The sequence below is a fragment of the Drosophila gunungcola genome, chromosome 3R (genome assembly GCF_025200985.1).
Source record: "Drosophila gunungcola strain Sukarami chromosome 3R, Dgunungcola_SK_2, whole genome shotgun sequence".
Classification (NCBI taxonomy): Eukaryota; Metazoa; Arthropoda; class Insecta; order Diptera; family Drosophilidae; genus Drosophila; species Drosophila gunungcola.
The window spans coordinates 29,569,318-29,582,341 of NC_069139.1; the positions used below are offsets into that span (position 1 = coordinate 29,569,318).

Sequence of the window (13,024 nt, forward strand, 5' to 3'; positions counted from 1 at the left end):
AAACCAAGAAGGGCAGGAAGTGCCACAGATAATGCTGGCCAATATGCAGTACATAATACGCAGGACAAATAGCAGAGGGCACACAGCTCCGGCTTGCTCTGCATATGCCAAAGGCTTGGGCAAATCCACTTCCGGCTAAAATGCATTTAAAGCAATTAGCAATTGTGTGCGCTACAAATGGCGTTATGGCGACATCCAAGCTGGGGGATGATGCCAAAGACGACTGGCAACAACTGCAGGCAGTTAGGTACCAGCTTCTGCCCATGAGTATATGAACGTCTTCCAGTCGTAAACCACAACCCAAGAAACTTTCGGCTTCACAAGTGAACTGCACTTTCACATACAACTGTAATAATAACTTATTAAGTGAACTGCACTTTCACATACAACTGTAATAATAACTTATTAATTTACCTAATTACTTATTAATTGTGATCGGAGAATTCTGCTCACACTGAGGTCTAAATTTTACGAAGAATTTCAGTCACTTTCACCAGTCAACATTAAAAAACGCAAGGAGTCCAAAAATACTTTTTGGTTATTCCAATCAAACTTTTATCTCCTGTTACCCGATTATAGATAAGCTCTATTAGCCCATCCTAATGCAAGAAAAATTAGATAAAAAAGATATTCCCAATTGACCACCTGTGCATGTAAATTTATCTTTTCATTATATCTGCTATTTATCCTGAAACACTTCAAAATCCATTCAATCTCCGTTTGCTGACCACAATGTTGACTGGGTTGGGTTTCGTTTCAGCTGCTTTGTGCCAAAGACATGCTGCCAACAATCAGAACACAAATAATAACTATTCCCAAGCCGACAAACTTGGGAATACAAAATAAATATGTGCAGGGGAAAACAAAAGCACGAGCAGAAACACTCTCTCTCACTCAAAAATGGCCAAGCAGCATCAATGTCATTGCTTACATTTGTCGCAGGACACTGCCGACCGAAGTTCCTGCCACGCCCACAGCTGCTGGGTAAGTTTTCGGGGAAAGGTGGAAATCGCAGGCAATTATAATAAGCAAGGAAAACCGGCAGGCAGCCATATCAGGAAGTTGTTGTTGCACTCAGACAAAAACACAAATATAAACACTAAGAAAAATATCTCAAGCGTTAGTGCTTAACGTACAACAATTAAATTCATAGAAAAAAACTTCCAGTTTAGGCCCAATAATATGATATGATAATAGCATTTGTTAAATAAAATAAAAATAAAAACATAAAAAACCGATGTAGTCGAGTGCCCCGAGGATTAGAAACAAGTTCCCCAACTTACCAAATACAAAATTAGAAATATGACCCCTGAAAATAGGTGGGTTTTAGGTGGCGCCTTAGTAATTGTTCGATTTGGAAGACCTTTGTATGAGTCGATAGATGTAATAATAACTGGCCTATACAATATCTCAGAGTGAAATGACAGACTTTCGCGATTTACTGGACATGGCCATATTCTGAAATAAACTTATATCCCAAGTCCCTAGCTCTTATAGTTTTGAGATGCGTTCCTAAGGACAGACGGACGGAGCTAGATCGGCTCAGCAATTGATCCTGATCAAGAATATATATAAATTCTTTATGCCACATGTTACTTAATTATCAACAGATACAATACACCTTTTTGCTCTACGAATAAGAGGTTTAACTAGTGTTTTCCTGCTCTTCTATTGCATATGTTGTCATATTTTGAAATCGACATCTTTATAAAAAATGCAGGCTTTATTTTTGCGAGTGTGTGGAAAGATTCAGAGTTTTCCGACGAATCCTTGTTGTGCTCCTTGTCCTGCCGCTTGTATTTGTCTCTGGCAAGTTGGCAACACTTTTGTTTACTTTCGCAGACTTGCAGCCAAAAAGCAACACAACCGGAACCCGTTCCCCGGGTCCATTTCAGCCAGTCCTTGGCCAGAGAAGCCACCAGAAGTAGTTTGGTTTTTGGGCCAAAGGAGCAGCCAGAGCCCGGCTGCTGGCACTTTGTTGGGCTTCGGCATGCACTACTGCAAATGCATTCACACAATTATGTGAAAGTGCAATGCGAGACAGCCAGACAATGCTCCAAAACAGGACAAGTATTGTAATAACAATTACAAGGACAAGCCTGACTCCAGGAGTTGCTGAGGCGGTCGGCATAAGCTGGGGGCTGGGCTCCTCGTTCCCACTTTATTTCAGGTTAGTTTGGCGCTCCGTTTGCCAGCCGTTTGCTGCTTTTCAGGTTTAATTAACCTAAAAGTGCTTGCATTATTTAATTTTATTTCTGTCTTTGTTTCAGGCGAGGCCGGACAGACAGATACTAATTTAGTTGAAAGCAAAATTTCATTAGCAGTGAAAACGTCGCGTGTGAAAATATTTATCTTAAGTCCTTTGTTTTTGTGCAGCGTCTGAAGTTGCATTGTTATCCCCGGCTATTATGTTGTTCTTGTTGGCACAATGGCGAGTCAATTGAAACAGGAATTTAATTGAACCCAACAAAACGTTGACTTAAGGAGACAATTTGCGGAATATATTCAAGGAGTGTTAGCCTGCTTTCCTTCAGTAACCTTCTAGAGTGGTGACATCTCCATTATCGCTTATAGAGCACCCAGATCCATCAGTCATCACAGTTCATTGTCCACCGGATCGCAAGTACTATGCAAATTGATACACTTGATAAAACTACGATTTCCCCCATGACCCAGAGATAGATACTTGGCATCCGCAGCTGAACTCGCACTGCACTCGCACTCGCATGCAAATTATATTCGCGCTTAAGGAGGAAATGAAATCAGCAGCAGCTCGCTGAAATTGGCATAAAGTCGGAGTGCGTTCCCTGGTCATATTGCATGATGATACAAAATAGCAAGCCATTCGAATGGCGGGGAAGGAAATGGCATTTTCATGCTCCTTGGCTGCTCAATCATAAAAAATTTGATTTTCTTATGGCACTCGGGGGAGCATCATCCATTGAATTTGCAGTTGGAGGAGCCAGCAGCTTAACTCTGTGCTGGTGATTGAAAGCGAGCGTTGAAAAGGAATTTTTGCCGCTCAAGGCATCGCTTTAATTACAGTTATTGCCATACATGCTAGCATATAATACGATATTTTCGAAATTTAATTTGCCCCCCATTGAATGGATTCTTTGGCATGCAAGCGAAATGGGAATTTGATAAAAATTCTGATAGTTACTTAATGTGAGGATAGGCTTGTGTTACCACCCATCCACTTGGTAATGGCAGGTCAAACCCACTCGAATCCAATTGTCGTTTTTAACTTTAGGTAGATCTAACATGCAACGCTTGACTTCTTGTTATTTATAATACTGACTTTTATCTTAGTTTTGGTGACATCTAGATAACTAGAAAATTTTAGTTGCTTGCTAAACTCGAGGACATGATTAGGTACAGTTTTTAAATAACATTAATAGTATAAGGAATATTTAGGAGTAGTTTAGCTCAAAGCAGATGATTTTGTTTTATTCGCAACAAATGTAAAGTTTTATAAAAGAGATTTAGGCAAGGGGCCTATTTAGTAAGCACATTGGAAACCGAAAGAAGTGGCAATCAAGTATTCAGTTTTTACTTTCATATAAATAAGATTAAGGAAATAAATGTATATACAATGTTTCTATTTAACCAATTTGTTTATGTGCTTGAACATTACAATAAGTCCAAGAATAACTAATAAAGCTAACACTAATGATCTGATTGACTTGCCGCACCACCCCTGCTGCTGTCACATAACCCTTTCCATGTGGCCGTTAGAATGGAAATTAATAAATATCTGATGCTGCAATCACCATTAGACATAACAGGCTCAAGTGGGGCGAGGCTTAGGGGTAATCGTGAATGGCGGTAGGGCCGCAGCAAGAGTCGCATTGGCAATAAGCGGGAATGGCGAATATACCGCTCCTGCGCAGACACACTCACACCCACACACGCGTACCGCTTGGCTGCATGCAATCTAGAAACGATTCTAAACAAAAGGAATCCGCTTTCATAATTTCCCCATGGAACGCGCACTCTTTTTATTGCCACTAAGCGACCGAACAAACGACCGACCGACCCACCGACGTTGAAATAACAATGCAAACAGACCCGGCCCACGCACACTCACACACACAGAGACACAGACACAGACACAGACACAAACACAGATACAGATACTGATACAGGACCCCACACAGATGCACAGCCCACACACAGACAGTGATTCGTGGAGTCTCGGCTCAATTACAATTGCAATTGTTTCCCTGAATGCGTTTTGGTTTCGCGCTGTGTCCCCGCCCCCCGGCCTCACCCACAAAATGCCGAGCCATTTTTATAAATGATGTTCGCAGCGGCTTTCTCGACTCTACCCCAGCCCTACCCCACTCCACCATCCCTCGCATTTTCCACCCCCTTCTTTATTATCCGCCATTTTCACTCACTGCTCTGGCTGCGCTTTTAAGTACAATTGCATTCTTGTGCCACTTTACCTTGGTTTCGACTTTAATCAAGGCTCGCAAAGCTGAGGCCTTGGCGGCTCGGAATAATGGCCATTTTGATTCTAATTGGGGAATACCTTTTCCAGCCTGAGTGGCTTTATCGAAGGACGGAAAATATTAATAACGATATTAGATATCTGCTTGCTTAGACAAAGTGGGCTTTATTTATGGCCTTAAGAGACAAGATAGGAGAATGAAATTTGTAAGGGATCGTATATTTCTAGCCATGTCCGTCTGTCCGTCTGTCCGTCTGTCCGTCTGTCCGTCCGTTTATATGCAAACTAGTCTCTCAGTTTTAAAGCTATCTGCATGAAACTTTCCCAAAAGTTGTCTTTCTATTGCAGGTAGTATATAAGTCGGAACGAGCCGGATCGGACGACTATAGCATATAGCTCCCATAGGAACAATCGGAAAAATAAATGAAAAAAAATTATAACTTTGCTGTTTTTTAATTTTTTGTTTAGTTCTTCGACATATAGTAATGGTAAAATATTTCCGATTTACGGTTTAAATTTCATCAAAATCGGACGACTATAGCATATAGCTCCCATAGGAACAATCGGAAAAATAAATGAAAAAAAATTATAACTTTGCTGTTTTTTAATTTTTTGTTTAGTTCTTCGAGATATAGTAATGGTTTAATATTTCAGAATTACGGTTTTAATTTCATCAAAATCGGACGACTATAGCATATAGCTCCCATAGGAACAATCGGAAAAATAAATGAAAAAAATTATAACTTTTCTGTTTTTTAATTTTTTGACATATAGCAATGTTCAATTATTTCAGAATTATGGTATAAATTTTATCAAAATCGGACGTCTATAGCATATAGCTCCCATAGAAATAATAAAAATATATAAAATAACTATCTAATAATTGAGCTGCAAATAATCATAGTTTCAATGTTTTTTTTTAGCACATACTCAAGTAAATCATAATTTAAATGTTTTCAAAAGTATTTAATTAATGCAATAGCTGCAAGGGTATATGAACTTCGGCTTGCCGAAGTTTGCTTTCCTTCTTGTTTGTTTTTATTTTAAAAGTTTGCAAATTTAATTATTCTATGGAAAGATGAAACGCATTGGGAATTACTTTACTTAAGGATGAGTACAAAAAAAAACCCAATTTAGCTCAAATATATCTTTTAGTATGTCCATAAATTGTTGCATGTGATAACTAATTGTTAATCTCAAATAAAATTGAGAAACAAAAATTCCTTTTAAGAAGAAAAAATGAAAATAGAAAACTGAACGGTTGTCTAAAAAAAAAATCTCTTATGTTTTCCCATTAAGGCTTGCATGTTTGTAAATAAACAATTTGTCTGTGCTTAAACAAAACTCAGTTAAACTCAGTTTGAAACACCATTTCCTCGATCACACATTCGCCGCATTGCCAATCGGCATGTAATTTATGCTAATGCAAAAACCAGGCCAAAAACAGGCCGCTTATCGCCCTGTCAGTCACATTCGGCTATGCAAACATTGCGACCTAATAAATCAATAATGCGAAATTATGACAACCAGGCGTATGCGTAATATGAGTGCTGATTGGAGGCAAGTGGAATGGAAAGAGGAGCTCGGAATGCGTCTGCATGTTGTAGTGCCTGTCAAGAGGTTCAACGGCCGCGATCCGGGCTGGATATATCCCTGTATGGTGGCAGTGGAACAGCCCAGATTTCAAGTATGTTAAGTCTAATAACTGTTCTGCCTTCGCCGCAGATATTAATAAGCGGAAGATGCAGCAGCATCAGCAGGAGGTTGCTCCTAAGCCTTAGGCCTGGGCGTTTTTAATTTTCCACAACGCTGCGCAAAGAAATAGTTTCGGTTTCTTACCCCTTCGCCCCGGGTTGTCGTAGTCACTCAAGTGTCCCCCTGGGGAGCCATAAGTTTTTCTTCCTTTTTTGGGTTTTTCGGGTTATGCTGCCGCGTTTATGAAGCGTTTGATGTTCGGGTGGAAACCTCAAGCCCCAACTCCGCATAGTTTTCCGCACTGGTTATATATTGATGCTCAATCAAATTTATGTCTTTGTTGTTGTTGTGCTTATTGATGCGGCAATTTAATATTAGCTGGCTCGCTTATGCATTACATTTTGGTTTGGTTTTTCCCGTTTTTGTTTTCCCTCCCGACCATTAATAAATATTAAATGGCGAGCATATGACAGACCCTGGCAACCTGTGAATCTCACTAAACTAAACCCAATTGGCTTCCTGCGTCCCATGTGCACTGAGTGCATTAACCCCTTTTGCGGTTTCTTCTGATGTAGTAAGCCCTTGCGGTTTGTGCGGTTTCCCATCCACATACTTCATCACACAGACCCCAAAAGAGTCAATGGAGTTCGATGAATGTTTTCGCGCACTCGGAGAAAAGGTATCTTGGGGTGTTTTGCTTGAAATTACTCTTTGCGTTTGCCTAAGACCAAAACGACAATTTTGAAAGGAAGGTATTAGAGAAAACTCAAGAGTATTGTAAATAAATTACTAAATCTATGTTGTTCTGTCTTCGGGACTACGAGATTTTCCTCAGTACAGAAGTAGCGCATAATCTCCACTTCATCTTCAATGATTTTCGTAGCAATCTGCATATAATGGTTTGCTTTCAAAGTTAACCACTGCCTAATGCAATTGTTGACCACTCACAAGTCCGCACATAATTGCTGTTCGATTCATTCGAGTCCATTGAACGTCCTGGCGGGATGTCAGTGCGGTTATCCGTTTATTCATAGGAAAATTCCAGCAAATCGCTGCAGAACTGAGTGCTTTCCTCGTGAGAGGCAGGCAGAAGTGCCGCTGACATGACCGGCCATTGTCTGGCCAGTGTCTAAAGGTCTAAGCAAACAGTGGCCGGAGTTGTGCCTTCGTTTCGCCTTCTTTTTGCCGGCTGTCGCCTCGGTTGACATATTTTGTATACCCAACTGTCTGGCGTCGGGGTTCCAGAGGAGTGATTAAAAAAGCCAGCCATGGCGCAGAAAATAACAAAACGGGGACTGGCTGGTGGAGAGGTTAAGCAACTCGCAGCCGGCTGACAGCTACCTGATCCTCCTGCTCTCGCCCGAGCACAGGTGTGCATTTCGTGTCGAGACAGCAATTTATTGAGTCCTGATAAGAGCTGTGTGTGCTGTGCAAGCCAATGAAGGTAAAATAATTGGAAACAGTTTAAGCATTGAGCGGAGCGTGTTACAAATGCGTTTCTCCAATCGTTAGCCTTGGAAAAAAACGTTTGATAAGATGTAGCGTTTGATCCGAAATGGAGCGAATTTACTTGAAGTGTGATTAATGTCGTAAACATTTTAATAGTGGACTTAAGGGGGTGAAACATGGGGTATAATCACATGTATGTATGAATGCAAATCATCTTACGGTTATCTTTTGTCTGCAAAGAGCATATTTTAGTGAAGAGAAAATAAAGATGTGCATTATTTACAAATTTTTTTATTGAATGAAATAAGAATGGGGACCACTTGGAACCTCTCTCCGAATTGTCCTCGCCAATTTCATGATGCTATCAACTTGGCAAGAAACAATTAATGTACTTAAACGGTCCGTGGCAAGGATCGCTCTAAATATTCAAAGCGCAACTTGTCATGCCAGGACCCCCGAAGCCCCTTCCCCAATCACCGAGCCCCATTCCGCCGACATCCTGTTTGTTTGCGGTGCACATGTGTTTTTCGTGCGTCTGCCTGTCTGCTTGTCACTTACTTTTGATTTCCTCCCCTTTGGTTGTTTTTCTCATTTTTCGCTGCTCATGTTTTCCCAAGCCAAATTGTCTAGCTTTGATTTATGCCACACACATGCATTGCATACGCTTTTTGGGGGGCTCGGCTGTCAGACGTCTCTTGATTTTTCTTCTGCCTCGCCAAAATAAAAGGAGAATTCTTTTTTCACTCCCAGATCTGGCCGTTTTTTGTTGCGTAATCTGTTTTGTGCCGTTCTGTGTTAGAAATTAGATTTGCCTTTGCCTTGTTTGCCTGGCGCTGGCAGTCAAACAAATATCAACAGGAGTCGGACGACTGTCAGGGGAATTAAAAACGTGCAGAAAAAAAGCTATAAGAAATCGTCTCTCCATGGGCGTAATAATTTCTGAACTTCCTGCAAATAGCTGTCATTTATTAAATAATGCGCATACGCCGCGTTTTCGACTTTAAATAATTAAAAAGCGCGACTGTTCACAGAAAAGCATTAAAAAAAGCATTAAAAAAAAGCATTAACGCGCTGGCCTGTGTTGGCCATTTAGGGGTTGTTTGTTTGATTTGGGCAAACAAATCATCGGCTCACAACAAAAACAATTTAAAGTTTGTGGCAAACAATTTGCAGGGCTATCAAGATTATGACGAAACAGGTGCAAAACAAAATTTTTTGTTTATGGCAGCCGGTTCGCTGTGTAATTTGGTAAAATATGAATCCTCAATTTCTGCAATTGCGGATATTACAGTGTTTTAAATTGATAAATCAATGCTTTTTAAATGACGTTGTAAGATTTTAAAGACATAGGTGTTATATGACACAATTAAAACAACCAAATTATTCCGATAAAATCAAAGGCACAATATGAATTGATAATTAGAAATTGAGTTATTAGGTACACACTTCGTGGCCCAAATAATAGATTTTACATCACTAATTATACACTGTGCTGGCTTTTCTCCATGCACATGCTGTGGGAACTTGAACAGCAATTAAATTACAATAAAACCAGCTAGAAGTGAAAATAGGTTGGAGCATACACAACAAGTGTTAACTGCAGAAAATGTGCAATACCTAGCATGCGAAAAAAAAAAACAAAAACTGAGACCCGGCATTGTTTTCAGAGCCCCCACTGCAGCGATTTCAAAATGCTGCTCGACTTCATTACAATGGCAACGCATTAGGGCAAAATGGATGGCAAAACAGGGGGCTGTTTTAGAAAGGGCTTTTGAGGGGAGCTTTAATGGCAATAGGTTGCAAGCGCTTCGAGCAATTAGCGTGTGCTACAATCTCGGCAGAGGGCTAAAAGGAAGAGGTAAAAGCCAGCTAGATACAGACAATTTTAACAAAACGAATTGCCTCTCAGCCGGGGAATGGCTCTATTTATATACATCGGGGAAAGCTTCTATATGCACACACGATTGCTGGTTTGAAACTGAGTACACTACTGAAATAAACATTTGTGTTGTGGAAGCTCAACCATCTTCATTTATTAAACCACAACTTGGTACAGATAAGTGCAAGAGAAATTTACCTTGAAATTTAACAAATAGGCTACACATATTTCCTTACACATCTAAGCAAAATTTCTATCAGCTTCAAGCTATAAAATATTTCATGAATCCAATCCAGTCTGGGCTTGACAAAGTATTGTTATTTCGTTTCCTGCAAAGTAGCAGCTTCTTGTGGTTGCAACTGGCCGGGGGCCGGAGAAAAAACTTAGCATTAACTTTTTCGGTTTATTAATTGCCAACATTTGAACTTTTATTCAATTTACGAGCTTGTACGCGCCAATTGCCTCTGCTTCAACTGCATCGCCCCACACAATCAGCTAATACGAATGCAGAGTCGAGGATGCGTGCACAGAGGATAAACTTAATTTAGTTTAGTTTCTGAATACTTGAAAAGCTGCCTCTATTGAAGATAATTCTAGCGTTGGTGGGAATCAGACATTGCTACCAGTTTGTTCAGTCTGAAAATTTCTCAAAACATATAGCATAATAAAGATGAAAATTATTATTATGTAACTTCAAATTTATAGCCACTACTTCCTTATATTTTTTTACTTTCATAATCGGGAACCAACCATTACGAGTAAAAACTAATTATTTAATGTGCTGCCCTCCCTGGACTAAAACAATGATAGTCATTTTCTAATTTTAAATTAAATAATTGCCAATTCAAGTTCAGCGAAACAAGACATAGGTAAATTGCGTGCCTAAGTAAATGACTTGTTTTATTATAATATTTTAACTAAATAGATAGAAGTTGAAATTAATTGATGTAAATGAAAGGCTAAACCTTTTTCTCTGTGTGCACTAAAGGATGCAAGGCCAGCTTCAACTTGACTTGCATTCGAAGTGGGTATACTAGTATGTGTGCGGGTTCTGGAGCACATAAAACAATGCCGGGGCAGAAAACTGAGCAGCAGCCAACATGGCGTATTAGCAATGTGGCCCGAGTGAGGTCGTTGGCGCGCTATAAATACGTGTCATGTCTGCCTTCATGCGGACTCCACTCACTCGCAACCCGACTTCGACTTGGGAGGAAGATTTATGTAGAGCCACATTCGCGGGTTAAGCCGGGCTCATGATTTTAATTTCGCAGAGCGAAGGTTAATTGCCATTAAACTTAAAATGCTTTACGGAAAACAACGCCAGGCCGCAGGGCAGGCCTAACTAGGTTCTATGGTTAATTTGGGAGTTGCGAAGATTTTATGCGCAGTTCGGGTGCCATAAAACTTTTGGCTAGGCCATCCCAATCAAACATTTACCCAGGCTGTGGCCAAGAACCCTTTTTCCCTTTCCGCCACTCGAAAGTTACGGCATTGCAACAGTGTTTTTGGCGCTGTACATTATTTTTGCATATTTGCTGCCATTTATTTGCAGCAAGCGGGGCGCAAATAATAAAATAAAATGGCTAAATTATGCATAAATAGCGCGAAATGTTAAGCAGAGTGGGAGCGGGGGCGTGGCAACAACAGCTGACTTCTGCCGGCAGCAGGACGCACCATGTCACCCCATCGCCACCCACCGCCCTCCATTCACCCGCTCTGGGCCATAATTCTTGCGAGTCTGCGCCAACTGAATGCGTAATTAAAATGTTGCACAAAGCAAATGTTGCACTGCCAGGGCAACAAAAAAAATGGCAAAGGGGCCAAGGACAGTAATATAAGGAAATTATGACTTGGCATTACACAAACGCAATGCAGAACGTGCCCGAAAAAACAAGGAAAAGGAATGTTTGGGAAGCTCAGTGACAGAATGGGAGTCCTTAAACAAGACTGCTGCGAGCGACAAAAACAGCCAGTTGAATTAATAAGGCACATGGAACTTGAGATGGTTGGATCTACCTGTGAAGCACTTAACCATATTAGCCCCTTCACATAAATTTACGGTTAAAAGGGTTTATGTTTGTTATTTACTTCATATATCAACACAAGTTAATTACAACACTATATTCTTAAATGTTGGTGCAAACGCAGGGAATCTCAGAATAAACGGGAAGTCTGTACAACGCTGGTCATATTTATACCCGTTACTTGCAGATTCTAGGGGTATATTGTATTCGTCGAAAAACATGTAACAGGTAGAAGATGCGTCTCCGTCGAGTTGTCGACCTAGCCATGTCCGTTTTCCCGGAGATCCCGGAAACTATAAAAGTCAGGAATTTGGGACTCTAGTAACGCTTTTGCAGCGCAAGTTTATTTTAGAATGTGGCCACGCCCATTCTAACGCCCACAAATCGCGAAAGTCTGCTTTGTCTCTCTGAGACATGGAAGAGGCCAGTTGTTTAGATTCTTATATTAACTCGGTCAATATCTATTGACAAATTCGAACCATTTAGAGGCTGTTAGCATAAATGTAAATTTTTGCTTGTTTGAAAACTCGTGGTGCTGCTTGCCCTTAGCTTGTAGTAGTGACCTAGCTAGCTAAAACCCGATTGTTTTCCTGGGACATATTTACTTTTAAATTAATAGGCTGATAAACGGGTGTCTAATAATCTCAAAGTTGCTTTGAAATTGATAGGCTGATAAACGGCTGTCTAATAATCTCAAAGTCGCGGCCCTCGACATCAGCGCTCTTTCCTGTTTTAATTGAATATGTATCTTCTTAAGTACTATACTGTTACATGTCGGCTATTATTCCATTCCATTGTTATATAAAGTGAAAATAAACCAGCTAAAAAAACTAAACAGTTAAAATATTAACTAAATTTGTTCCCGCCCGGGTTCGAACCGGGGACCTTGTGCGTGTGAAGCACACGTGATAACCGCTACACTACGGAAACAACTTATCACAACAAATAAATTGGCCCAGCTATATACACTCGTTAATAAAGTTGAGATGCTATGTATACATATATATATTATATATTTTTGGAACAATTAGATTAAATTCGACGCTCAAAACCTTACAAAACCTTAACCAAACAATGTCATTATCTTAATAAAAATTTGATTCTAATCAAATTTGTATATTCGACTCTAAGCGAAATTTTATTACTAGTTCCTAAGCCATCTATTTTTTTAAATGTTTTTTTTTTTACACACAATAAAAATACTTTTACCTATATGGTTAAGGCAATTAGTTATTAAACTAAATTTGTTGATTATTTAAAAAAATCCTTGGACAGTTTTAATATAGATCAATTATTTCCGATTCGCCTGTGGTTATCAGCCACATTAAATTATATTAGTTTTGCACGCCTGTCATTTTTGGCTCCTATTTGTAGTCCTCTTTTTTATAAATTATATTTATTTTCAAGCATCGTGACATGAAATGCACATGCCAAAATTACCTTACACCAGTGACCAAATAACTCGAAATTAATTTGATTTATAATGTTGAGTGCGCTAATACGAATTAAGAGAAACAAATT

At 39.7% G+C, this 13,024-nt stretch overlaps 1 non-coding gene across 1 annotated transcript; it reads right to left on the reverse strand.

Moving 5' to 3' along the window:
• Positions 1–12,360: 12,360 nt before the first annotated feature.
• On the reverse strand, positions 12,361–12,433 carry Trnav-cac (transfer RNA valine (anticodon CAC)). Its single transcript has one exon. It is a non-coding gene; the product is annotated as a tRNA-Val (tRNA).
• Between the last annotated feature and the right edge of the window lie 591 nt (positions 12,434–13,024).